This window comes from Rhipicephalus microplus, chromosome 8 (assembly GCF_043290135.1).
Source record: "Rhipicephalus microplus isolate Deutch F79 chromosome 8, USDA_Rmic, whole genome shotgun sequence".
In the NCBI taxonomy this organism is placed as follows: domain Eukaryota; kingdom Metazoa; phylum Arthropoda; class Arachnida; order Ixodida; family Ixodidae; genus Rhipicephalus; species Rhipicephalus microplus.
In genome coordinates, this window is record NC_134707.1 from 15,912,175 (window position 1) to 15,939,344 (window position 27,170).

General features: G+C 46.5%; 1 protein-coding gene across 3 annotated transcripts in view; it reads right to left on the bottom strand.

Annotated features, from left to right (window-relative positions):
- The window catches only part of LOC142768831 (uncharacterized), a 308,858-nt gene that overhangs the window by 29,190 nt on the left and 252,498 nt on the right, over positions 1 to 27,170 (bottom strand). For 2 of the 3 annotated variants that reach the window (XR_012885492.1, XR_012885491.1), the window contains exon 3: positions 3,740 to 3,776. The exons of the other annotated variant lie outside the window; for it this stretch is intronic. The gene's annotated coding sequence lies outside the window, so the exon portion shown is untranslated. The remainder of the gene's footprint in view (positions 1 to 3,739; positions 3,777 to 27,170) is intronic. 3 annotated transcript variants of the gene reach the window in all.

Consider the following 27,170-nt stretch of genomic DNA (forward strand, 5'->3'; position numbering starts at 1 on the left):
ACATGATGGAGCGGTGGTCTTGCAAACTTAGAGTAACCGAGCAGAATGCCTAATTGGATTTGCTCGGCACAATGCGAAGTTGGCTTCATCTCAGTCTTCTCTGGGCAAACACTTTTCCTTTTCTTTTTTTGTCAGTCCTTTCATCGTAGGCAGACCCTTATATGTGATGAAATGCAGTAGGATGCAGACTATCTTAATACCGCTGTCATACAAGAAACTGAATGACAGAATGAAAGCAAGCTTCTGAAAAGGATATAAATTTTTCAGGGCAAAAGGCAATCCGCCTTCAAAAGAAAGACTGGTGACGTTTGACTGTCGCCGCCAACCAAGTTATCGACCTCAAAGGGGTAGGTGGATTCATTACGTTTGGCAAAGTGACCTCGAACACTTCTAGAGACGTTCGAAGGGAGAGAAAACTTGACCCCTTTATTTTGGATGATAGGGAGTATGGCAGAAACCGCCGTAATCAAATTACTCATAGAGAAATACTGTTCCCCCGCATATAAGCACAGAAATCCACTATTTCACCACAAAGGCGAATCAATGACTGGGATGGCAACAACTTTGAATGTTATGTGAAGAGGCGCTAGCAGGCTTCATCAGTGTCGCCTTTCGCACGGTTTGACAAAATGCTTTGGTAAAGAGATGAGCCCCCTGCGGAGGGCGCAGCGTTCTTTCTTGCTAACTGCGTAAGCACGAATCAGAATGATGAGAGCACCGCAGGTACAAAGGTTTGTGTCGTACGCTGATCCCGGTCAAGATAAAGTACGCGAGACAGGGTGTAGCCGATAGAAGCACGTAGCTCATGCCGGAGCTTTGATACACTGGCTCAAATACGCCACGTACCCTCATGGGCCCACTGTGCGACGGAGGGGGCCAGCGTGCTTCATCTACAATTGAGCCGTGATCATCTGCTTCCCGCTTATGCTTTCACTGACGCATAGAATGTACAAAGTGCTGGGCGATGTGATTGCCTTTGTACTGTATATAGAACATCACGGCGAAGCTGGTGCCAGAAATGGCTGTGATCTGTCCTGGACTGCCACTGCACTAGAACTTTAGCGACCACTTCGCCTAATCTGCCATCATCACTATCATCATCATCATTATCATCATCATTATCGTCATCATCAATAGCCTGGCTACGCCCACAGCAGGGCAAAGGCCTCATCTATGTTCCGCCAATCAACGCAGGGCACGCACAGGGCGCGTAGCACGTATGAAGAATAACCACTGGTCATGAAGAGTAACACATTGAATTCAATGAGAAGGCAAGTGCATGAAGAGGAGAGGGAAAGTTAGATGGGCACTTTGCGGGTATATCGAGGGCAAAGCAAGCACAGGGCCGAATTGGTTGGCGGAACATGAGACAGGCTAATTTATAGTAGCGTCCAACTCCACATCGAACCACGCATATGACCATCCAGTGGGTATGTGTGCGTGGAAACGATGGCTCTGAATAATTCATTACTCGCTTCTTGCTTGACCCTGAAGCTTGACCCTGAAGCTTGACCCTGAAGCTTGACCCTTCTTGCTTGACCCTTCTTTATATCAACTGTCTCGAGTGTCACGGACTTCTTCTGGCTATATGTCTTCCGACTGCGACACCACTTCTCTTTCAAGGCATTGGCACGGCTGACACGAGAACGCTTGGTCAATGAATGCATGCGCCGCGCCTCTCACAAGTAGTGTACAGGCCGCGCGCACTATATAGATGGGGCCGCCAAGCCTCACTGCATTTACCCAAAGCAATTTCTAGCTATCGCCTCACTCAGCATCGCGCAATTGGCTCAGTAGGCAGCGCTACTGCCAACAGAGCTGGACGTGTTTCCTTCAACGACGCCACACCTTCCCTTCGCCGCCACATCTCCCCTTCCGAGGGGTTTCGCACGCTTAATTGAAATTCCAACGAATGTCCTCTAGATGTCCTGCGTAGGTCAGCGCTCGCACAAACTTCCCGATAAGGGACCACGTGTCGCAAAGAGCATGCCGTCTTGTGTGTCGGATGCTGATTGCTGCCTGTGCTGAGTGGTTTCATTTAGACTAACCACTTTTCACAGAGTTTAAGCGTTGCGAGTTAGGATATTGATGGCGGCACATTGTACTCAGAAATCACAAGCCTCCAGACCTTTATGCATCAGCAGTGCGTGACCATAATAAATTAAAAGGAACTCTTTAGGTGCAAAGTTTACTAAGGCTATTATTTCTAAGTTTGTCAATACTCATACCGTAATTCCAGAAAATTGAAAAAATAAACAATGTTCTGCTAGCTTCGTTTGGTGGGCACTGATCGAACAGCAATCCTCGAGCGGGCAGGATGATTGCATGAATTGCGCAGTGGGCGTAGTGATTGGAGTGCACGGGTGAGAGTAGCGTGCAGAGGTGTTGATAGGAGGAGTGGCACACATCCGTAATAGGATCTGCCAAATTTCCGTGGGTGAATCCCATTGCAGACGTCGCTTTAAACGCCATTGGAAACCATGCGTTGCGGAGAGGCAGACGCTGCATAGGTGCATTATTCGTAATTATCGATTCCATCGTCACACCGAATTGGATTCGCACAACATATTGCGAGTCATGTTAATAACCCAGCTTCGACACACCAGGAATATCGCTTGGCGGCACTGTAGGCATGTCGCCTGTAGATACGGAGTCCAGCTTCGCCATGTAAGCGTGGTTGCTGGGCAGATCTAAGCGCCTCTCGGTTAGCTGGATGTAGCGTATGCAGGAACTTTCGATGAATTTATCCTCTCTTGTCACCCTTTCAAAGCTTTATTCTGCACATAATATTGTTTCGTGCTGCCTCCAAGATCAGCGCTGCCTCCAAGATCAGAAGGCCGCCAAAGAGGGCGGGCCTCTGTGATCCGCCAACCTTTAACCAGGCGTCGCTATCATACGGTGACGTTATCTGGTGACGTAGTGTTATGTGAAGTCCCAGTGAAGTAAGAGGGACATTATAATGTATCCACAAAATTTTCCTATATGAGACCTCAAGATAACGTCAATTGTGTAGTATTCACGTGATGATTTTTTGTGTCGTTCCTGTTGATGCGCTTGTCCCTGTCTATTTTTTTCTGTTGTCGTTAGTCTGCATTTCCGCACGCTAGGTTAGCCAGGATAAATTTGAGTTTTTAATGGGGCACCTCACGATTACAGCTTAATAAAAAAAAAATCCTCGCGTGGCATGAGCATTACCAATTAGGCAACACCCCCACAGCCGCCGATATTTTCATCTGTATCAACGACAGCGTGCAGTAACTGTAAACGACCTGGAGGAAAAGAAAGCAACAGAAAGCCGCTTGTCTCTACTTTTTTATTCTACACAGCTAGGGTCATTAACAACTGCTAATTTGACGAAAGCCACGGGTGGTATAATCAGGCGCTTGCCTAGAAAAACGTCTAATGCAGTATAAAAGCTCACACGACTTTGCGCTTGGTGAGTAATAAAGCTAAGGTTCGCACGTCACCTACACAAGGGTCATGTCTCTCAAGCTGTATGCGATCGTTCCAATTGTCACACCATGTCAACTACGCAAAAAGTTGGTCGTTCAAGGCATCCCACCCATTGCAGAGGGTTCTGTCAAGATTAATCAGTGGCCGCCACAACCTCAACATAGTGTCAAACTGTGCAGGTACATAGAACGCCTTAAGTATGCTTTGTGGGCACTTGATTATTTTGTTTTATTGCGAGCCGTATATCTTTCACCGTCGAGTATCCTTAGGCGAAGGCATAACTTACCATGCGAGTCCCCTTAGGCTGAATGCTTTAGAAGTTCCTGAGAAAAAAGAAAGTGACAGGCAGTGTAAACACGAGTGATGCACAATATAATGTTATGACGTCAACCATAGTACATATTTATCACGTCACAGAGCCTTTACATGAATGACGTCATCACACTGCAGCTGTGACGTAACTTCAGATTGATTGATTTGTGGGGTTTAACGTCCCAAAACCGACGTGACATCAGAGGTGAGCCGACGTCAAGGATGGCACCATCTTGAAGTCACTGCTCACCACTTTCGTTGCATTAGACTTCTTTTATAATAATTGTTAGGATTTAGTGTCCCAAAACATTGATATATTTACGAAGAACACCGTAGTAGAGTGTTCAAAAATTTGACTATGTGCCATTCTTTAACGCTCACTGACACCTCCGAGTACACGGCCATCTACCGTTTCGGCTGCGTCGAAATGCGACTGCGGTGACAGGAATCGAAGCTATGACGTTCGGGTCATTAAACTCTTTTTAAGGTAAAAACTTGAGCACGAATTGGCACAGACCACACAGAACCAACTAGGCCCAGCAGAAGTTTTAAAGAATATATCCAATGCTTCCTAACCCCCTTTTTCAGGGCAAACCCACGTTGAAACACAAAGCTCTCTGTGAGTGGCTGGGGAGAGTGGGGGTGCTATGAATGCGGTATCAAGAGTCGGGTTGGTATTACAAGATTAAGATAGCTTTCACCCTCTAGTCACCTTAGGAAATATCATGAGCAATTCTTTCAGTTATCTTCTTCAAGGCAACCGCGAAATGTTTTTCGATTATACAGTAAGTATGTTTAATGAAAGACCAACTATCTTTGATCTTGCCCTGCAAGCAACCGTTCTACGGAACCACGCCTACCACAAGGCCGTCTAAATGTCAACGCAGTACACTCAAAGTCCAGTTAGAAGATGAAGCAAATAAAAAAAGGTAATGTATTTAATGAAAAAGCACGAACTATTACCACGAAAACGCTCGTTTATTGACTCGTCTCCTTACCAAAATATAGTAGGAAAAAATTTCCGTTTGCATTTATGTCTATTGTGTGGACACAGAACAGCACTCTACTGCTTTGATGGAAGTGGCGATCACTGGCCTAAAGCATGTCGCCAGCCACTCGGCTCTGCTATCAATTTTCAGAGCACCACCATTAAATTAAAAAAAAAGCTATGTTAGACGACAGTGCAAAAGCTCTCTTAAATGATCAATATTGAAGACAGCAAATGGCTTCTTCTTGCACTCGCTCTTTTGTGCCATGTTATCTTTCCTCGCCAAGTATTTATTCAGGCAGGACAAGCAAGTGCCCGAGGGATATTGAGAAGTCTTCGAGGCGAACAGTATGCGAAGAAACCGGACGTGCGTTGGCTGTCTACATGCGTTTAGAAAATAACAGTTTGGCTGCACACGTTGGAGAGGATCATAAAGACGGTTCCGAGAGCAAGCAAATATTGACCGGTGTCCGGGCACTCGAAGTTGTGAAGGAATCAATGTTAAAAGAACGCTAAGCGTTCTTGCAGTTTAGGCTTGCGACGGTAGCCTTATCGCAGGCGCCAGGAAGTTGCGGCTATTGAAGGCCTTCGTGTTGACGACCACAAGCGATTGAGGCGAGCACTGTTACTGCGGTAACTAAACAAAGAAAAAATGTCTCGACTTTTGAGCACTGTAACCGGTGATAACTTTTTCTTTTGTTATGTGGCAGGACTACCTAAAAAATGGATGAGAAAGACGTTAGGCAAAATGAATATTAGCACTTACGAGATGGAGAGAAAAGTTTTGAAAAGTCTCGCTTGAGTGTCAAGTGAAGTTTAGTTTAAGAGTGAGACACTGTGGCATGCCATATGAATTTTGATTTCTGGCCTGTTTTAAAATGATCATAGGACCATACCTAGTGCATATCGACCAAGTACGGTAAAAAAGAAAATTGATTGGAAATTAAGTTTTTCCGGACCTAGTCGTTGTTTAACTGTTAAAGCAAACTTTATGTGTAAAAGATACTCTCGCGCAGTCTTCTTCTTTGTTATGCGGGTCAGCTTAATTTGTTTTATGGCCTTCTCTGTTCGTTTGTTTTTACTTTCAATTTTTTTATTTCACACATATATATGCACAATTCAGAGAAAGAGAGAGAGATTAAGATGCAAGGAAAGGCAGGGAGGTTAACCAGACGCACATCCGGTTTGCTACCCTGCACTAGAGAAGGGATGAAGGGGAGAAAAGAGGTTGCATAGAGATGAGAAGGTACACACAATCACGAGCACATTCGGGGAGCACACACAGTCTACAGGCGGTCGCTCAGGTTTGTTGACTTTAAGTAAAGTAGCAGTGCTTTAGTCGCTTTCTGCTCAACTGATGCAGATGCCCAAGGTCCTAGTATCTTCTGCACACAAAATGGTCCGGGGTCAAGGAGGAGGAAGGGAAGAAATGAAAGGCAGGGAGGTCAACCAGACGCACGTCCGGTTTGCTACCCTGCACTGGGGGAAGGGGTGAGGGGATTAAAGGAGAAGAGAGAGAGAAGTGAAGGGCAACGTGTATGTTGGTGGGACCTTGTCCATTGCACGCTTATAAGCGGTCGCGTAGTCCGGTCGTCTTCAGAAAACTTAGCAGTGCCCGCGTCGCTTTGCTGGCCAGCGACGCGTAGAGCCATGAGCCAAGTATCTTCTCTTCGGAAAGAGGTCTACTGTCTAGTGTCTCCAACGTTTCGCGTAGCAAATTGCGTTCGCTCGCAAAACGTTCACATGAACACAGTAGATGTTCTATTGTCTCGTCAGTGTCGCACGAATCACATCGGGAGCTATCCGCCATTCCTATGCGAAAGGAGTACGCCTTTGTAAAAGCTACTCCTAACCACAGGCGGCACAGTAAAGTTGCATCCTGGCGGGAGAGGTCCGATGGAACTTGAAGCTTTTTCGATGGGTCCAATTTGTGTAGGCGGCGGTTCCTGACACTGGGGTCACTCAGCCAAGTTTCCGACATGGTGTTAGCGAACGAGTGAAGGCCCCTTGCAGCGTCGGTTCTCGACAATGGAATTGGGGTTGTCTGGGCGTCCGCGTGGGCGGATCGGGCAGCATTATCAGCAAGGTCATTACCGACAATGCCACAATGTCCCGGTAACCACTGGAACACCAAGTCATGTCCTTTCGATAAAACTTCGTGAATCACTTCTCTTATTTCATTCACTAGCTGTTGATGCTCCCGCTGTCGTAAAGCTGATTGTAAGCTCTGAAGGGATGCCTTGGAGTCACAGAACACAGCCCATTTTTGAGGTCGGGCTTCCGCGATATAAAGTATAGCAGCACGTAAGGCGGCAAGCTCCGCTGCTGTGGATGTTGTCCTATGCGACAGTTTGAGCTTTATAGTGACCTGGTACGCCGGGATGACAACAGCACCTGTGGAGCTGTCAGCCGAGACCGATCCATTGGTGTAAATGTGGGTCCTCTGGCCGTATTTTTCGTTGAGTAGCGACAATGTCACCTGTCGTAGGACCACTGTTGAATGATGGCTCTTGTTCGTTATTCCCGGAATAGTGAGGCACACCTGTGGTTGTTGTAGGCACCACGGGGGTGACGCTGGTCTTGTTGCGGGAGTGAAGCCAAAAGGGAGGCATTCTCTATGGGCAGAAATAATCTTTGAAAAGATCGCGTGTGGTCTTTGAAGTGGCAACACTGCAACATGGTGACCAGGAACTCTGCAGAGGTGTCTTATGTGGGCTCTCAAATTGTCAGTGGTGATGTATGTTCGAATTGGATGCTCTCTTGCGATCATAATTGCCCCGTAGGTTGAGGTGCATCGCGGCAATCCTAAGCACACGCGTAGTGCTTGTCCTTGCAGACTTTCGAGAGTGCGGATGTTCGTCTTGCACGTACTTGCCAGTAACGGCAAGCTGTAGCGCAAAAATCCCAGAAACAGTGCTCTGTATAGCTGCATCATTGACCTTATCGATGCGCCCCAAGATTTTCCGCAGAGGAACCGCATTATATGGACAATGGAAGTCAGCCTTCTCTTCAGGTAATTGCAGTGGGCACTCCACGAAAGGTCCCTGTCAATAATCACACCCAGGAAGCGATGGTTCTTCTGGTATGGAATATTTTGTCCATTGATGGTAACGGGGTATTGTGTCATGGCTCTGCGGGTAAACGCAACCAATGCACATTTCTCCGTTGAGACGGAAAGACCTTGCTTGCGGAGATATGAGCATGTCAAGGTGGCAGCCTGCTGGACTCTTGCACGTACTTGTAGACGAGTTACAGCCGAAGTCCATAGACAAATATCGTCAGCATATATGGATATGAGGATGGTACTTGGCAAAATTTCACGAAGTCCAACCATCACGAGGTTAAATAAAGTGGGACTTAATACGGCGCCCTGAGGGACGCCACGGGAGATATAGTAATTGGTGGTAGGTCCATCTGAGGTTTGTACAAAAAAGGACCTTCTTGTCAAATAATCCTGGATCCATTGGAACATCCGACCACCGATTCCAACAGCTTCCAACGAGTCTAGGATGGCTTTATGTGTTACGTTATCATAAGCCCCTTTGACGTCGAGGAAGAGTGCCAGTGGTATGCGCTTGAGGCTCTTCTGTTGCTGGATAAATGTTGTGAGATCAATCACGTTATCAAGAGATGACCTACCTCGCCGAAAACCCGTCATGCAGTTTGGGTATACGTTGTAGCGCTCAAGGTACCATTCTAGGCGTGTAAGTATCATCCTTTCCATGACTTTTCCTACGCAACTTGCGAGGGCAACAGGACGAAATGATGTCAAATCAAATGGTGACTTTCCTGCTTTGAGTAGTGGCACAAGTCGACTTATCTTCCAATCCTGGGGAACATTGCCCGCCAGCCATGAGTGGTTGTAATAGCTTAACAACTGTCCCCTTGCCTCCTGTTGAAGGTTGGCTAGAGCGGCGTAGGTGATGCCATCGGGTCCTGGTGAAGATGATCGTCGGGAAGCCGCCAAAGATGCGTCAAGTTCTTCTATAGTGAAAAGATTGTCCATTTCGTAGATGCGGGGTTCAGGGATAACACTCCTAATGGTGCCAGCAGACAAGGCGGACACACTGGCGATTCGCGTACAAAACTCATTTGCCACTTCAAGTTGGGTGTGGCCTGAATGTAGGGCTAAAGCCATGAAAGGATGTCTTTGTTGGGGAGCCGAGCGCAGGCCACGAATAGTGCTCCAGATGCGTGACAACGGCTTTCGGGGATCCAATGATTCGCAGAATGATTTCCAGCGTTCCTGTGCAAGTTTGTCTAAACGTCGTTGGACTTTTTTCTGTATGCGTCGTGCCAGCCTCAAGTCGCATATTGCTTTCGTCCGCCTGTATCTTCTTTCCGCCCTTCGGCGAAGCGCGCACAGTTTTTCCAGTTCAACGTCGAAATCTGAGCGCTTGCCGGTGAACGGGAGGAGACAGGAAGCTTCCCTCATTGCCTCTTTGATGACATCCTCCAAGTTCTGGTCAGGGTCTTCACGGCATGTATTTTCCATGAGTCGCTGAAACTTGGACCAATCAATTCTTCGTATTGTGGTCTTAGGAAAGGAGTTATTAAGACCCCTTATTCGCATATAAGTAGGAATGTGGTCACTCCCATGCGTTTCGATGTCTGAAAACCAGTGCACTTGCGACCGGAAGTTTCTGGATACCAGAGTCAAATCGAGGCAACTGCTGTACGTAAGGCCCCGCAAGTATGTAGGACTGCCATCATTTAAGAAACATAGGTCATGCTTGGAAGCGAATGACACGAGGTTTCTTCCTTTAGCGTTGATCGTCGAACTACCCCAGATTAAGTGATGTGCGTTGAAGTCTCCAGTTATAACCCACGGGCCCGTAGTTGTTGTCAGTATGTCTCGTAGTCGCTCTTGTTCAAATCGTCCGGATGGTGATATGTAGACACCAATGAGTGTGAATGACACTTTTTCCTTGTTAACACGTAAGCAGACATATTGATTGTCATCATGCGGTTGAACTGCATGATGCACATATGTGAAATCTGTGAGAATGTAAACAACCACCTTGCTGCGTTCCTCGCACGTTGAAGAAACGAAAGATTCATACCCTGATAGTTTAGGAGGTTGTTGCACGTTTGGTTCACATATAACTATCATAGGAATACGATTCATGAATATATACTGACGGAACGAAGAGATGCGGGATCTCAGGCCTCTCGCGTTCCACTGCATTATCGACGCTTGTCGGACCTCGTTGCGGAAGGAGAAAATTGGTCGAGCCATGGTTGCTACTCGAGACTTGCAAATACTGGACTTAGAGCATCCAGTACTTGTAGTGCACTCTGAGCGAGTGGAGACTTCAGGCTGCTGCACAGCTTTCGCATGGCATCCAGCAGTGTTCGGAACATTCTGATGACTTCTGTGTCCTCCTCAGGCAGCTTGTCAGCGGCTGGCTGGAGTGATGTGACTGTCGATGTGCGCTTGGGATTTGCAGGTGGCTGTGATTTCGGCAATGAAGGCCAAACTGATTCATCTGCAACAGTGCCGCTCGTTGGTTTGTTGACCGCGCTGGCCGCCTTAGGTCTGGGAGGCAAGGGCGGTGGAAGAGAAGGGTGGTGGAGTGGTGCTTTCGATGCAGCGTCTGCGGCATTCTTTGATGAACTGCGGCGACGGTGACGCCTCTTTCGGACGGTCCTGGCAGCCTCTCGATGCGACGAATTGTCTCTGACCATTTGTTTCAATACCGCTATTTCTCTTCGGATTTTGGGGCATTGTTTTGACGAAGCTTCATGTGACCCATGACAATTCGAGCATTTGAGGGTAGTTGCTTCGCAGTCATCCACAGAATGGGCTTCCGCGCAACGAGGACACACCGTCCTATTTTCGCATACGCTTCTCACGTGGCCCATCTTCATGCACTTATAACACTGTAAGGGCTTCGGTATGAAAGGTCGCACTGAATGCCGAAAATGGCCCACCTTTACGTGTGAAGGAAGAGTGTCGCCCTTGAACATGATCTTCAAGCAGCGTGAGTTTCCCAAACGGACAACTTTTGCGATGACGCTGGCTTCATTAACCGGTTTGACCAGAACATCGAAGTCGGAGCTGGGAATGGCAGTATCCACATCGTAGATGACTCCAGTGACGACGTTAGAGCTCACAGGAATGTAGGAGCGAACTTTCATTCCCCCCAACTCGTTGACGTTGCGCAGTACATTAAGTGCCGCAGCATGCAAAACGTCGATGGCCAATACGTTCTTACGCGTGTTCACTCTGATGTCTGTGATCTCGTTTGGCACGAGTCCTTCCAGCATCACCGAAACAGATTGCCTGTTGAGGCGCTTCATGTTACCATCCGGTACCTCAGGGACAAAAAGGATAGTGTTTGTCACGGGTCTCCTTGGCACTCTGTCATTCAACGTACTCGATGACGAAGATGTTCTGACGTTCCGCCTCTTCGCTTTACGGCTCAGCACCAGCTTAAAATCGTCGTCGTCAGAAGGCTCTTCGCTGCTCATTGAGTAACCAAGAGTGCCCTCGCTGTCGTAGTCGCTGTAGAGTCCCGTACGCTTCCTGGATGCGGCCACCGCCGACGCCGCCGTAACTGGCGGACGTCCGTGGGGGTCCACGTCCATCACCGACGGACACGGATGTGATAATCGCGAAGTTCACTTAAAATTAGGTGAAAAAAGAGAGCACCTACTGAAACTGCGATCTGCTAAGCAATCACTTCGTCGTCGTCCGTCCGGGGTCAAGTTGATTCAAAACCATCCGGAGCTGGCATCGCTGTGTGTCGTAGCAAGCGCAGCTGCACAGGACGTGTTCGATGGTCTCTTCAGTTCTGCAGTAGTCGCATGTAGGAGTGTCTGCCATACCAATGCGAAAGGAGTACACCTTTGTAAATGCAACACCCAACCAAAGGCGGCATAACAGTGTCGCATCGGAGCGGTAAAGTTGTGATGGTAGCTTTATCTTGAGCGAAGGATTCAGTTCATAAAATTGACACCTTTGGAAGCTCGTAGACGACCAGAACGTGCATGTGAGATCTCGAGCCAGCAGGTAAAGTTGTCTTGCTGCATCATTCCTTGATAAAGGAATCGGGACTACACGGGTTCCTTCATGGGCTGAGCGGGCTGCATCATCGGCTAATTGATTTCATGTAATACCGATATGTCCAGGCAACCATTGTTATATAATATCATGCCCTCGTGCTAGAACTTCATGACGGCAATGTATTATTTCTTGTACCAATTGTTCATGACTCCTCCTACGCATGGTAGACTGCAAACTCTGAAGCGCTGCCTTCGAATCACAGAATATGACCCATTTTCCTGGACGTTCTTGAACGAGATATTGTAAAGCAGCCCTTATAGCAGCAAGCTCTGATGCCGTAGATGTAGTGATATGCGACAACGTAAACTTGATTGTCATTGCTGCAGCCGGAATTACAGTGGCACCTGATGAGCTGCTGGACGAGACGGACCCATCAGTGTATATCTGCGTTCGGTCCAAGTACAACTTATGTAATAGTAGCAGTGTTGCTTGCTTCAATGCTACTCTGGAGTGATTGCTTTTCTTTTTGATACCCGAAATTTCTAGACGACCTTGCGGCAGGTGGAGGCACCACAAAGGACATGTCATTCTCGCAGCTGGCGTATATCCTGATGGAATGCTGTTTAGGCGCTTGGCTATGACGTCTGAAAACGTAGCACGTGGTCTTCCGGAGAGTAGAAGGGCCAAGTGGTGGTCGGGGACACGGCTAGCATGTTGAATGTGCGCTCTGAGGCAATCCACAACTCTATATGTCCTGACCGGATGGTCTTTGGCAAGCATGATTGTGGCATAAGTAGAAGCGCATCGGGGCAGTCCGAGACAGATACGCAGTGCCTGACCCTGCAAACTCTCCAATGAATGAGTATTGAATTTGCAAGTGTTAGTCAGTACCGGCAAGCTGTAGCGCAATAGACCCAGAAATAGGGCCCTGTACAGCTGTAGCATGGAGGCCACAGAAGTTCCCCATGCTTTCCCGCACATTAATTTCATTATATGCACAATAGATAGTAGTCTCTTCTTCAAGTACGATTCAGAGTGTGAATTATGGCTACGAGGTAAGGCAAAAGAAGGCTCTCATGTCTCCTGACGAGGACTTGATCCCAATAAATGCCAGAGTCGAAGCACGGGCGTCGCCCACATGTTCCCTGTTATCTTTTACAGCCAACAATCAGCAAGCTGTCGCTCAAAAAACTTTGAATAATAAGAACACACAATATGGTTAGTGTATGCTTATTAATTTTATTCTTCTAATTTTTATTTTTGTTTATTATAGTTAGCGAATAACCATCGGGAAAATGGCGACAACTCTTCCATTTATCTTCTCTTTGATGAAAAAACACAAGGATGCGCAAGAGCAAAAAAAGTGCCATAGAATGATTTCAACGAAAGCGGAAACACAAGCGTCAGAGCAGAAGCATCAGCTAATAGGATGCCTTCAGAATGTTTTGTAGATCGCTGTGTAAGCGCTTTCGTTTTGTGTTTTTTGACCAGCGTTGATGCGAACAAGAAACTGTATATATCGGTATACTGGTGAATTGAACCGCTCATAAACTCCGCTTTGCCGAAGGTGCTCTAACACTTGGCTGTATACTCACACGCAAGCAACAGGACAGCACCGCTGCTGCAAAGCTGCCTCCAATCCTAGAATGGTAGGGGAAAGAGCTCGGAGGCAGCTTTGCAGCTGCAGTGCCAGTTGTACGTGTTCATACGCAGTGGTGATGAGCTTCGGACTGGGCGGAGCCCGAACGCCATGACGTCAATACAGGAGGAGGAAGCAACAAAAAGGGAGAAGGCAGGGAGGTTAACCAGAAAGACATCCGGTTGGCTACCCTACACTGGGGGATTAGGGAAGGGGACAAGAAGAGCTTTAGTATGTCTATGGCACCTACCGCTATTTTCAGACAAAAAATCTGTCTATAGAAAGTGAAACGCCTGCAAGTGAACTGTGATCGCACCGACCAGAGGAACTCAGAGACGCCTGGACAAGAGTGCTTTCGAAGTGAATCCAGAGGCGGCGCCACCGACATAAATCTGCGCACCATCGATTGATACGCCGGAGTTTCGTGCAGGGAATGGCCACGCTTGGTTGCACTTCTCTCTAGCGCTCTCGCACGGATATCACACCAACTTTCAGCGTTAGTTATTTGGGAAAGCAACAGGAGGGCTGCTTCGCGCTCTGTGCAACAGGTGGCAGCTGTGAGCAGTAGTTGGCGGTGCGTCGATGACAGCCGGGAAAAGGGCTGTTGCTGACAGGAAATAGGGTTTCCATGGGCTTGTAAGAATACGAAGTGAAGTCGCGTTATATGTATGCGTGTTAGTTTTTTGAAAGAAAACTTGCTTGCACCCGAGTATTAAGGCGAAAGTCTTATATGTCTCATGCAACCATAGAATCGACCGTCGGCGTACGGTGATGTGACGCCGGATGAACATGGTTCATCTTTTAACTGATTAAGATGGCGCGCACAGACACAAACACTGAGAACATGAAATTGCACAGACCAAGTGTCCTTTTCTAGTGTTCTAGTTCTAGTGTCCGTGTCTATGTGCGTGCCTTTTATCAGTTAAAAGATGAACCAATACCAACTAGCCCAATTATCTGTGCTAGTGTCCATAGTCATTGATTTCACTATGAAGTCACTTCAACGTCACTGTGAAGTCACTGTGATGTCACTATGAAATCATTAGGATTACACAAAATTTGACACTGTGACGTCACGAACCCGTCATACCGTGACGTAATCACGCGATGATTATTTTTTCCATCGCTCAGTTTTGCACCGCGGTTATTTACCGCCTTTTCCTGGACATATGGAACCTTTGCCTTAATAAACAAAATACGAGTCTATAAAGGTCAATGTTCATGAACAATTTATGAATGTGACCTGATTTTAGCATTGGATTCTTCAGAAGGTACTCTTGATATACAAGCATAATCTCCAACATCCTGCTATGTCCAATTGATTTGTTTCTTCGGCAACTTAAGCATCATGTGATCGAAAGTGTCCGTGAACACCAAGGCCAATGTTCTCGCTCAAGAACACTCTGGTACAACACTTTCACATTACGTCCGTAACAGAGCTCAGATAGTTCATACGCATTTGCTTAAGATGTTCTTTTCTTCTCAATCGATGGTTTGATTCTCCATATCTTTTATCCGAAAGCTTTCTGTTCCTGATGTAATACTGCACTGCCTTCAACAGCGCGAACAACATTTCTGAACCACAGATGGTTTCTATGTGAGATCAATTAAGGGTGAATTTCGCAGAATATCCGGTGTTGGCGTCCGCATTGTTCACGTGCGTAAACTTCAAACATGTGAGCACGCAAAGAAATAATAAATCTACTCGAATAGGGGGTAATTAAACCCAGGACTTTGGCAAAGCAAGCAAATGTTTTAGCACAGAGCCATGTCAGGGCTTGAAACTGTTTTCGGAAAGAAATCTTATAAGAAAGTAATGTTGTGCATGGCGCATCCTTAACAGCCTGTAATATTGCGTGCCGTAAAGCTAAATTCACACCCTGAGTCAGAGCATGTGGATTGTGCAAGGAATGGCTGGTTTAAATACCCGCCAATTAGGAAGCGCTCGGACGCAATCATAGCCATAAATAACAACAGCCTCAACCGAGTGTGCAGTGGCAGAGTACGCGTGTTCTCTATGGATGCGTAGTGAATACCGAAAAGATGGAGCGTCACGCCGAAAAGCTACGAAAGCGCTTTTGAAGTTTCTGCGAGCAACCCGCCTCGTCAAACGATTGTGACTTTTCAGTGTGTGTGTGTTTTCCCCTTCCATTCCTCTCTTCAATTCGCATTCCAGTTTCTTTAATTTTCTGTCATGCCTTGCCACTTCCCCTGTGCAGTGTAACAAACCAGGTATTTGCTTTATGGTTAACACCCCTGCATTTCTTCATAACCATGTCTCTCTCTCTCTACTTGTATTTGCAGTAGGTATTTTAGAATGCCTTTACGCCTTCAATTTCTTCTGGCACGGCTGAGGTGTCCACCGAGAGGTGAAGCGAGACTACCGATTGAGAAGAATATACGAACACAGCCCGACTACGCTGTTGCATTACACTCTTGAAGGTAAAACTCAAGCATCCCGCAAGATTTTTTTTCACTGCCTCCGTGATCGGCCCACTTTTGACCAAGTGACGATCCTCGTGTTACGACGTGGTCATGTGACGTCACATTATTTGGTGATCTGTGACGTCTGTTCGCTTGATCTTTACTGCAGTAGCAATTATTTGGAGACTTTAGACAGGCTCTAGCCGTTGGCGTCGGCGATGCCGTCATGTTCTCCATAAAGTACAAATCGAAAACATTTCTCCCCGCATCGTATATTTTAACGGTGAAAAAAAAAACACGTGAGCGCGGGCTAGGAACTCGGCTGAAGCAGAGATGAAAAAAGCTGGCGGCCAGCCTCACTTTGTGTGATATTACAATTTGTTCCTTTTGCAATCATTGCTTCTCCCTTACGGTGACACTGTGATTTATTTGCATCACTCCGAGGGACACTGATGTTGAATTTTTGTGTTTAGCCTCCGCCTTAAAAAGGAAAATCGCATCCGCTACCGCAGAGACTTTCATATAGCCACTACGAGAAAATAGGCCACGCTGCATATATTTCCATCGTTACAAAACTTCGAACGACGCATGGAAATGCCGCAACAGTTGAAGCCTTCACAGCAAAGAGGAGTCGTTTTTTCTACTTCCAAAATAACGAGTCGAGCGCATCGTGGAGCAAAAAAGCACAGAACTAGGCTCATGCTTTTGATGTGCCCATTTGCATCAACCGCGCTTGTTGCGAATGCTCTTTGTTGCATCGCCTTTATTCGTGCTCTTGAATATGTGCATGTTTCGTATAGGTGGGCCACGAATGGCGCTAGACCACGCACGCAAGCCTATTCAAAAGTCTGTTCTTTTCCTCAGATGTTTCACCGAAGCTAGTGCGCATTTGCCACTCAAGCAACATGAACAACCACATAAAAAAACAGACAATAAAAGGGAAGCAGAGTTGCTTTAAGCTGCTCCCTAGACATCAACACAACGAAACTGTTGCGTTGATGGTCGCAGCCAAGGTCTAAATAAATAAAAAATTGGGGTCCATTTGTCATGCGTAGCCCGCAATGGAAGGCACCCTCTTTTGTGAGAAAGAGGAAAAAAGCACGTTTACTCCTTCGATCAATGGAAAAGCAAAAACCAAAGAATAAGCGGGAAATATTAGGAATTACACTCCTGCCTTTTGCAGTCGTCGATTGTGTGGTGTCTGTCTTCTGTTTGACGCCCATGGGCTGTTGTTTATGGGGTGACGTAGATTTTTTTTGTGCGTCAGATACTGGACATCTGGTGTGAGTCATTGCATCAACATTGGTGAATTTACGAAGAAGCACTGACTGGAAACCTCCTGTATTTCGTCATACACTGAACGTCCCCATTTCTGCAACTGCTAAGGCTGGTATCGCCGTTCAGGAAAAAAGCAGTGACACTCTGACAAGCATTGTGTAGTGATAAACTACCTAATAAGGCGAAAGCCTCAGCCTGCTCATGGCTGCTGGATGACTCATATATTGCGGTAGTGCAACGTCGGCGTCAAGACGACTAATGCCGAAAATCACGCATATCTTCGAAATGAATTAGGACGAGCAGGCGAAGCGTTAGGAAATTAGAACACGCGCCCACTCGCCTATGTACCTAAGTGACAATGCATCTGTCCCACATATATGTTTTATTTGTCATAACTCATATGTTGCCTTAAGTTATGCGTTCCGTTTTGCCTTCACTGTTACCCCCTTGTGCCCTATGAAATATAGAGCCAAAGGTTAGTCTTCAAAGAAGGCACATTCCCGAGACGCTACTTCCCACTCTTTAGCGGTTCCATCCAATAGCGCCGCGAAAAGGCCCACCACTTTTACGAAAGAAACAGAGAAGCCTCCTTCTCTTGAGGAATGGCCCACGCTCCCAACGCGCTCTTCTGCCAAGAAACCTCTGCAGGTTGTGGTCACACCAGAGCCGTCTCCAGCTATGGAAGATTTGCCTAAAACTGATCGTCAAGTGATCTCGGTGCTGCGTTCCCTCATAGATGCCATCCGAGCGATATTAGTGGACAAGAAGACACCATCTGCTCGAAGCGCACATGGATTATTGGACACTCTAAGCCCAGTGCTTGAATCTCTTAACTAGGAAGATGGCTACTCACACCTCATCATTTCGTAAAGAATTCAAGGCTGCATCCGTCATCCAAAGGAACGCCAGAGGACTAAAATCACGTCTTTCAGATTTTCGTCAGTTTGTGTTTACCAACGTGTTTCCACTCATCGTCATTTGTGAACCCAATTTGTCGAAACCAGTAAGACTGTCGGGGTACGAAGCTGTCATGTCTTCAACGAACGGTGCGTGCAGCAAAATTATCGTCTTTGTTCGTCGTGAACTGACGTATGTTGTGCAACCAATTGCACCTCACGATGATAATCAGTATGTCTGCATCACGGTGAAAAAGAACAAACTCATGTTTACTCTCATAGGCGTTTATATATCGCCGTCGAATAATCTCGACTCCAGGAGATTAGCGGATATTTTGAGAGTGTGTCCTGCACCATGGGTCATCATAGGTGATTTCAATGCGCACAATCACGCATGGGGAAGTACGCGGACAAATGCAAGAGGACGCAGGTTAGCGAACATCGCCTACAGCTATGGCCTTACTCTCCTGAACGACGGCAGCCCCACTTTTCTTCGAGGGGTGACATACGGCAGCTGTCTCGGCCTTGCCTTTGTCTATAACTCCCTCGCGAGATACGTCAAGTGGTTTCCAGATGTTGAGACACGAGGAAGGGATCACATTCCAATCTACCTTAACATCAAAGGCTTGTCTACTTATGGTCCATGGACGACCATTCGAGCAGTCCAATGGACCAACTTCAAATCTGACATGGAAGATGCTTGCAGCGATGGCCTACAATCTGGGTTAGAGCAAACAATTAGGAGCACAATGCAGAACGCCACTCGCACGGCTACGATATCTTCCACACGAAATGACTTTGATATAGAGTTGGAACGACTCCGAGCGCAGCGACGCTGGGTGGAGCGTCGGTATCGGCGTACAAAATCGATTCACGATCTTAGGGCAGCCAGGAGGATGCAAAAGAAGATTCGGCGTCGCATGGATAGATTAGCGTCGGAACGATGGACAACGTTTTGCCAGTCACTAGACCCTCGCAAGCCACTCTTACACATTTGGAAAACGGTGCAAGGTCTGCATCATTTTACGGAGCAGCGCTTTCCATTCAAAGCGCTCGCGCTATTTCAAAGGAGGCAAGACATCGATGTCGCAGAAGATTTCTGTGCGCAGATCGCCAACCAAGCCACTCGTCCAGATTCTCCAGTGAGAGGTGACGTCCCCCGTTCCCGTGACTACCACATGGACCTCCTTTTTACAATGGAGGAGCTCGAGGCGGCACTAGCTCTCTGCAGGCGTTCAACTTCTCCGGGCCCAGATGGTATTCCGTACCGAGCCTTGTGCAACCTTGGGGAAGGTGCAAGGAGAGAACTGTTGAGCCTCTACAACATGTCGTAGCAGGATGGCAATGTTCCTGATGACTGGAAAGTAAGCCGCTTGTTACCCATCTTGAAGCAGGGCAAATTCCCACTCGAACTCACCTCATACCGCCCAATAGTACTGGCCAGCTGCGTAGGGAAGATAATGGAACGAATGATACTAGGACGCCTGGAGTGGTATCTTGAATACTACAAGATTTATCCGAATTCAATGGCTGGTTTTCGACGCGACCGCTCTTCTATTGACAATGTCATTGATCTAGTTTCGTACATTCAGCACGAAAGATCACGTAGGCGACTATCTGCAGCTCTGTTTCTAGATGTGAAAGGCGCTTATGATAATGTACTACATGAAGCCATTTTTGGTGCTCTTGCGGTGGTTGGCTTTGGTGGTAGAGTCTTTGGGTGGATTTCGAATTACTTGGCTGCAAGATCATTCTTTGTGTTAACAGAAGATGGCCCATCTACGCGACGCTATACTTCCAGGGGTGTTCCTCAAGGCGGAGTTCTTAGCCCGACACTTTTCAATCTTGCACTAATTGGTCTTGCTGAATACTTGGCAAGCACCATTAAAATCTCAATATACGCAGACGACATCTGTGTCTGGACTTCCGCAGTCACACGTCCTCAGATACGTTCCCGGCTTCAAAAAGCAGCAACTATGATTGCCGACTACTTGTTAAAACAAGGTCTCAGCATATCACCAGAAAAATGCATGCTGGTGGCCTTCACTCGCAAAGCAATGACCCCTTATGTCATCTCAATCTGCGGGCGACCGATTTCTTACGCCAAAACCCACCGGTTTCTGGGCATCATTATTGATAGGGACCTCTGTTGGAGTCCGCATGTGACCTATATGAAGAAGCGCCTGGCCGCTGTTTCCCAACTGTTCAAGTTCGTGGCAGGAAAAACGTGGGGGATGTCAGTAGACGCAATGATGGAGCTCTACAGAGCCCTGTTTCTCGCTTTCCTCAGATATAGCTTGCCCGTGCTTAGCAATAGCTGCAAGACCAATGTTCGTGTTCTACAGGCAGTACAAGCCCAAGTGCTGAGAGTGTGCCTCGGTCTGCCCAGATGTACGTCAACGGAAGCAACAATTGCAATTGCTGGTGACTATCCGATACAAACTCACATTGTTGTAGAAGTCCTGATAACGCACATCAGACACTTCGCACGTGCTCCATGTCATCACCTTGCACTGTTGCCTTCAGAGAGACGCCAAGCATGATTCGCCAAAATGGTTGTGAAATACAACGATAAACTTCCCTCGGGCTTCACTCCTGCATCTAAACCATCCATACCGCCTTGGTGTCTTATTCGACCCACAGTGCATCTGTGTGTACCAGGGATCCGGAGTAAATCTGAGATATCGTCGCCTGTGCTGAAACAACTGTCTCTTCTTCTTTTGCACGAGAAATATTCAGACAGCATACATGTATACACCGATGGTTCCACGAACCGCGTCTTCCTCAGGGGCAGTAGTTGTCCCAGCAAGAGGTGTTACCATCAGCTTTAGGGCGGACCACTCCACGGCATCTACAGCTGCGGAACTAGCTGCTTTGCGCACTGCACTTCGTGTGGTCAATCGGCAACCACCGCAACAATGGTCGATTTTCAGCGACTCAAGGGCTGCCCTACAATCTGTGCTCTCAGCACTGCGTCGCGGGTCATACGAACAGCTTGTTTTCGAAATTCGATGCCTTCTCCATACTTCACACGAGAAAGGGCATCATGCGACGCTTCAATGGCTGCCAAGTCACTGCGGCATCATAGGGAACGAACATGCCGATACAGCCGCGCGGGCAGCCCTTCAAAGAACACGAGAAGAAGCCATACCACTTTCGCGGACCGATGCTGCCAGTAATCTTCGGCGACTTGCGCGTGAAATCACGTTTTCACTATGGTGCCCACCAAGCATCGATACGAATCGTCAACACCACCTATCCTCTTTGATGGCTCTCCGCATGCCCACTGGACTAGACCGAAGAGAAACCACCCTTCTTCATCACTTATGGCTAGGAGTGGCATTTACAAAATCTTATTCCTTTGTCATAGGAATGGCCGACAACGCTCTCTGCGATGCCTGTCATTGCGAAAAGACGCTACACCACATCCTGTGTGACTGTCCGTTGTATGAAATCCAGAGACAGTCACTGGCGTCCGCTTTTGCGTGCATCGACAACAGCCAAATGTCTGTGGACACTATTCTGTCAAGTGCCCGAGAAAAGACATTGCAACAGAAGGCGACGAAAGCTCTGTTGAAATTCCTACGCCACACGGGCTTGAACAAGCGACTGTAACAGCAACGTCACACACCGCGAAAGACAATACTGGACTATGACTGAGTGTGCGCGCGTGTGCTGCCGAATGTGCTGTGTTTCTCTCTTCCCTCTCTGCTCTGTATCCTTCATCTCCCCCATCCCTCTCCCATGCGCAGGGTAGCAAACCAGCTGCCTATAGGCTGGTTAACCTCCCTGCCGTTCTTTTCCCCCTGTTTTCCTTCCTTTCCTAGAGCCAAAAGTTCTTTAACGGGATCAAGCCTGACGATGCTGAAGTTGAGATCTATGTAGGTTTTCTATATATACAGGTGTTTATTGAGGGGTGATCCTTCTGGGTGCTCCAACCATACATGATTGTTTTGTTTCCTTACGAGGCTGGACTTGTACGAAGGCTTGATTATCAGCTCTCTTTATGTGTATTTCGGTGGTTTCGTCATCAGATATGTTTGTAGGAAGGCATTGCACCTTTTTGTGAACGTTCATCGGGATGTTCGCCAGTTAATCTTTCATTTCGTACTGCCCATTGCCGCGCCTTAAATGCCTGATACTCAAGAACGGATGCCGTGAAGCATTTTGTCGCTGCTTCCCGAGTCATCACCTTCAGTGTAGCAGCTTGTCATCGGCATGACCGCTTTGCCGTTGCTTTCCCAACTCTCGACTCCAGGCTAACGCTAGCTTGCTGTCTGCGTAGACGTTGAGCCGCCGCACTTCGCGCCCTTTCCCACGAACTAACAGCTTCTAGTCAGCATTGCCGCTCTGCCTTTCACGGGCAAGAGTGCTTTAACGATCCTTTTCACCCATGGCAGAAAGAAAACAAATAGTCTGGAACGCGCCTATTCTTAACTTTCATCAGCCATCGTCATAGTCAAGACGTATAGTGGGTACATTGCATGAGCCGTGATGGCAGAAAGAAAGTGTGTGGTCTGAAAAGCGCTTTATTTTCATCGACATGAGTGTCATCATTGTCGGACAATGGACAAGCAGAAATGCTAAGGTGAGTCGCCCCTAAAAATAGTCGCCACCATGTCACTGATAGCCCAAATTCGCGACATAATTGTAACGTAGACACTACGCCATTGTGACGTCGCGTAACATGATGTCGGCTCATTGCATTATCTCGAGACATCATCTCCGGTTCGACACCGCTCAACATGAACACAACCAGAATGCACACAGGACATCCTCGCTTGTCACCGTGATATAGAATGGGCGTTTGGTCTAAGTTAAACCCATCTCGGAAGAACCACGAAACCGTGTGAGCTGCAGAAAGCTTACAATGCCTACATTGGAAAACTGGGTGGTTGCCAAAAGCTGTCAGGTGTGGGTGAACGCGAATCAATGCAGAATACTTAGGAAAAGAGAAGCCTGCTTCGCCTTTCAGTTGTCTTCGACAAATGCACAAAGGACCATGTACCACAGCTCAGGCTAGTTGGTGACATAGAATAGACATAATTGCACAAAGTAAATTGAACGAGAACAGGTAAGGGGGCCCAACCTAGTGACTGTGTTCTGCCCTTGCATTTTTCCTCATTAAATTTCCAATTGGAGTTATTTTCAAGTGCGTGTATTTCATTTATTATGCAAGAAATTCACTTTCATTCCAGCAATCTAGCCCGATGAGCAAAAAATGCTCTAGCACTCAGGTAAGTCTCCCTTTCTTTCGAAACTGCGCTTCAACTTTGCTCTAAAAAAATAAGCGGCATAAATTTTGCTAAACTAGTGTTTTGTACCCATTACGCTTTTACGTGGTTTCGTTGCAAACTTTACCAGAAAACAATGAACAAAGATCATAAAAGCAGGATGAATAACCCATTCGGCGAGCAATTTGTAAGCTGTCTCTCAGCGTACCCATGCTTAAATTTTCGAGATGACGTATTTCCACGAGTGGACCACGCTTTTTCCACGTGATAAGCATAAAACCGACGTGGTTCACTATCTTCACAAATGAAACTCGGCTACTACTGCCCAACAAATATATTGCATTCACACGTGAGCCCTAAAAAAAACTAACAATGAAGGGATGTGGGTGGCACAATCTGAAAGTCTACTTCCACAATTGAAAACCCTACGGGAGAGATATTGCGTGGAAATGTTCTTTCTTATTTTTTTTCCTGCTTCCAAGCTGTTCCTCTAAATTTAAGTGCCCGGAACTATTTCCCTTCCGAGTAATGCATGTTTTTCTGTGTAATCCTATCATACTTCTGAGATACACGTTGAAATGTAGAAAGCTTCACTACCATGAAGGATATGAGTGACTGTTACAGGATTGCAGCCTTCAAAACATGAACAAAACACGTACACCTAAATAGGACCATCCTACAATTTAAAGAGCTCAGAGCATGAGTACGCTATTGGTACTAGAGTGAGTTGCAAGAACAAGGTTTTCATCGCAAATCATTGATATCAGATTCCTGAAACACCTTTTTTGGTACAAATAATGGCATTTGATAATTCTGGCGAGATCGATATAGAAACACGAAAATCGTGAACTTCAGAATGCTGTGCATTACGCAACAATAAAATGTAGTTGAAACATTTGGAGGGCTCTCTCCTTCGATACCACTGCATTATGGCGAATGCTGCATTTTCACTCAGTCCAGAATTATTTTTCATTGTAACTTACTTGGAGTTTCAAGGCCCCTAAAATATATGGTAGACTGCTCATCCCACAATTATTCGAATGCTCGTAACCACAAATGAGTTACGTACCTTCACAGTCTGGCAACAATGAACTAGTAAAGAGGTATAGGGAGCGCTACTAACGTGATCAGTTTTCGTGATTTGTGTACGTGGGGTAGCGCTCAAATCATGGACGATAGATTTGAGAGAAAAAACTGACTGTTAAAATGTCATAAATCCTGGTCCGCCAATAGTATTATAGTGAGCTAACACAATAAAACCGAGTTTTTATCAAGGAATGCTCACAAGAATTTTCTAAAACAGCTTTTTAGTAATAGCACATTAGTTTGAAAAAAGTGGCAAGATATTTATAAAAACACTTTTCATTTCTGCAGATTACACAAGAAAAAAATATACTAATGTTCAAAAATGCACGATAACTTCAAGTGGCTCCTCCGACACTACTGAAATACGTCAAAAGCTTCATCTTCCACTGAGTTCACTGTGTTATTTTTTACGAAGTATCTAGTTAAGAATTTCAAAATCTCGAAATTCATGACAAACAACTGATCTCACAGTCGTAGCAATACATGCAACCTCACGTGAATTGCTAGGCGCCTCAGTTTGATAATAACAATATACTAGATCAGTCTACGATTAGGCGATATTGCGGCGAGTTCGAATTGCAGGGACGTGGACGATTTCAGTGCTTGTTCAAGCGGGAAAACTCTCGGAACATGCATGAAGTACCTATACCAAAAAGTGTAGACTTCCAAATGCATACGCCGTAACCCCGCCTCTAGCATTACAGTCGGGCAACAAGACCAATCTAAAGTTTAAGGTCAGAACGTTGTTTAAAAATTCACTTGTGTATATGCCGCTGATTTTTTTTACCTTAGTTGGAAAGGAAATTTATTATATTTACAGAAGAGAAAAACCGGATAGGCGGAGCGCACTCTTCATTCATATTGAAGACGCAGCTGTAGCATTTGTTGGTTCGCTTTCGTTTTGTCTACACCTGTGCGTAGATTTTGTGCATCCTTTGTGTTTGAGCAGTGCGTGAAGTGTCGAGCTGCGAACGTTTTTGCTTGGCGCTCGTACAATGTGTGTTTTTTTCGTGCGTTCTTTGTGCTTAAGCAGTGCGCTGCACGTTTCGTTCTGCCTGCCGTTCTTCACCTGAATTCCTTGTTTTTGCATTCCTTGCAATCCTTGAATTCCTTGCAATCCCTTGTTTTTCGACCTTAGTTCAGGGTATCATAATACTGTCTGATTAACCGCTCTCGCGTCCTTTGACCTCTCTTTCTCTTTCAATCGATTTGATCTGGCAAACCAAGAGATGCATTAAACAACCGTCGTTTCCCAAAAAAAAAAACAAACAAGTATCCGTCTCTCACACAAAATTTTTAATAACAGCTGGCATTACAGTTCGAATGTTGTCGTGACCGAAAGGTTCAACAGTTTCGTTATACCTCTATTCACGTATTTGTAATCAGTCTCACCTGTTCCGAAAACTCAATTTCCATTCTTTTGTTCAGACGTTCTCATGACATGACTCTGAACACGTGTTAGGCCCCTAAAGCACCCACGGGAGTGAACAATGCCACTGATTAAATTTAAACATCTATGCGGCATTCGGTGACAACGTCGACCGGCCTTAATAACGTTCTGTAAACGGATTCTTCTCCACACGGAAATAATTTAATTCTTCTCCGAGTCGATCCTGGCGTAGTAGTTGATATGAGTACAATAACATGTTGTTCAGGGATAGAGCGGTTGACTGGGCTAGTTGGTATGGCATACTTGGGTTTTAGCAGCGCGAAAAATGCACGAAGGACAAGAAAAGGACGAGACAAGCACTGACTTCCAACTAAAATTTTATTGACGGGAAGGCCGTTAATATGCAATGGAGCACAACGAGTGAAAAATGACAAATTTTAAGATACAATTATCACCGATCGCTATGCCTGCTGCGCCGACCCTCGCACCTCAAGAAACATATCTCTTTATCTGATAGGGCGACTGATGGCTTGCTTACGCATGCGCTGCTTTCAAGCTCCATTTGAGCAGCCTCATAAATTATACGCACGTTTTCCTCTTTAATCTTGCATAGAACTGTTGTTTTTTCAAACAGCGGAGTGCACCCACACGTGCTCACGTGTTGCGCTAAGAAGCCATCTTTTCCGCCACGAACATTATTGGCGTGTTCCCGTAAGCGATCGTTTAAGCATCTGCCCGTCTGGCCCACATAACATGCACCGCAAGAAAATGGGGTCCTGTAAACGACGCCTAACGCGCAGTCCACAAACTGCGTCCTGTGCCTAACCATACTGCCCTGTAAAGAGTTTGGGAAAACGGTGTATGGTTAGGCACAGGACGCAGTTTGTGGACTGCGCGTTAGGCGTCGTTTACAGGACCCCATTTTCTTGCGGTGCATGTTATGTGGGCCAGACGGGCAGATGCTTAAACGATCGCTTACGGGAACACGCCAATAATGTTCGTGGCGGAAAAGATGGCTTCTTAGCGCAACACGTGAGCACGTGTGGGTGCACTCCGCTGTTTGAAAAAACAACAGTTCTATGCAAGATTAAAGAGGAAAACGTGCGTATAATTTATGAGGCTGCTCAAATGGAGCTTGAAAGCAGCGCATGCGTAAGCAAGCCATCAGTCGCCCTATCAGATAAAGAGATATGTTTCTTGAGGTGCGAGGGTCGGCGCAGCAGGCATAGCGATCGGTGATAATTGTATCTTAAAATTTGTCATTTTTCACTCGTTGTGCTCCATTGCATATTAACGGCCTTCCCGTCAATAAAATTTTAGTTGGAAGTCAGTGCTTGTCTCGTCCTTTTCTTGTCCTTCGTGCATTTTTCGCGCTGCTAAAACCCAAGTTGTTCAGGGGTTCCTAGCCGAGAGCTCGAAAAATTTTTTGCCATCACACATAGTTGCGTGCGTGTTTGGTTC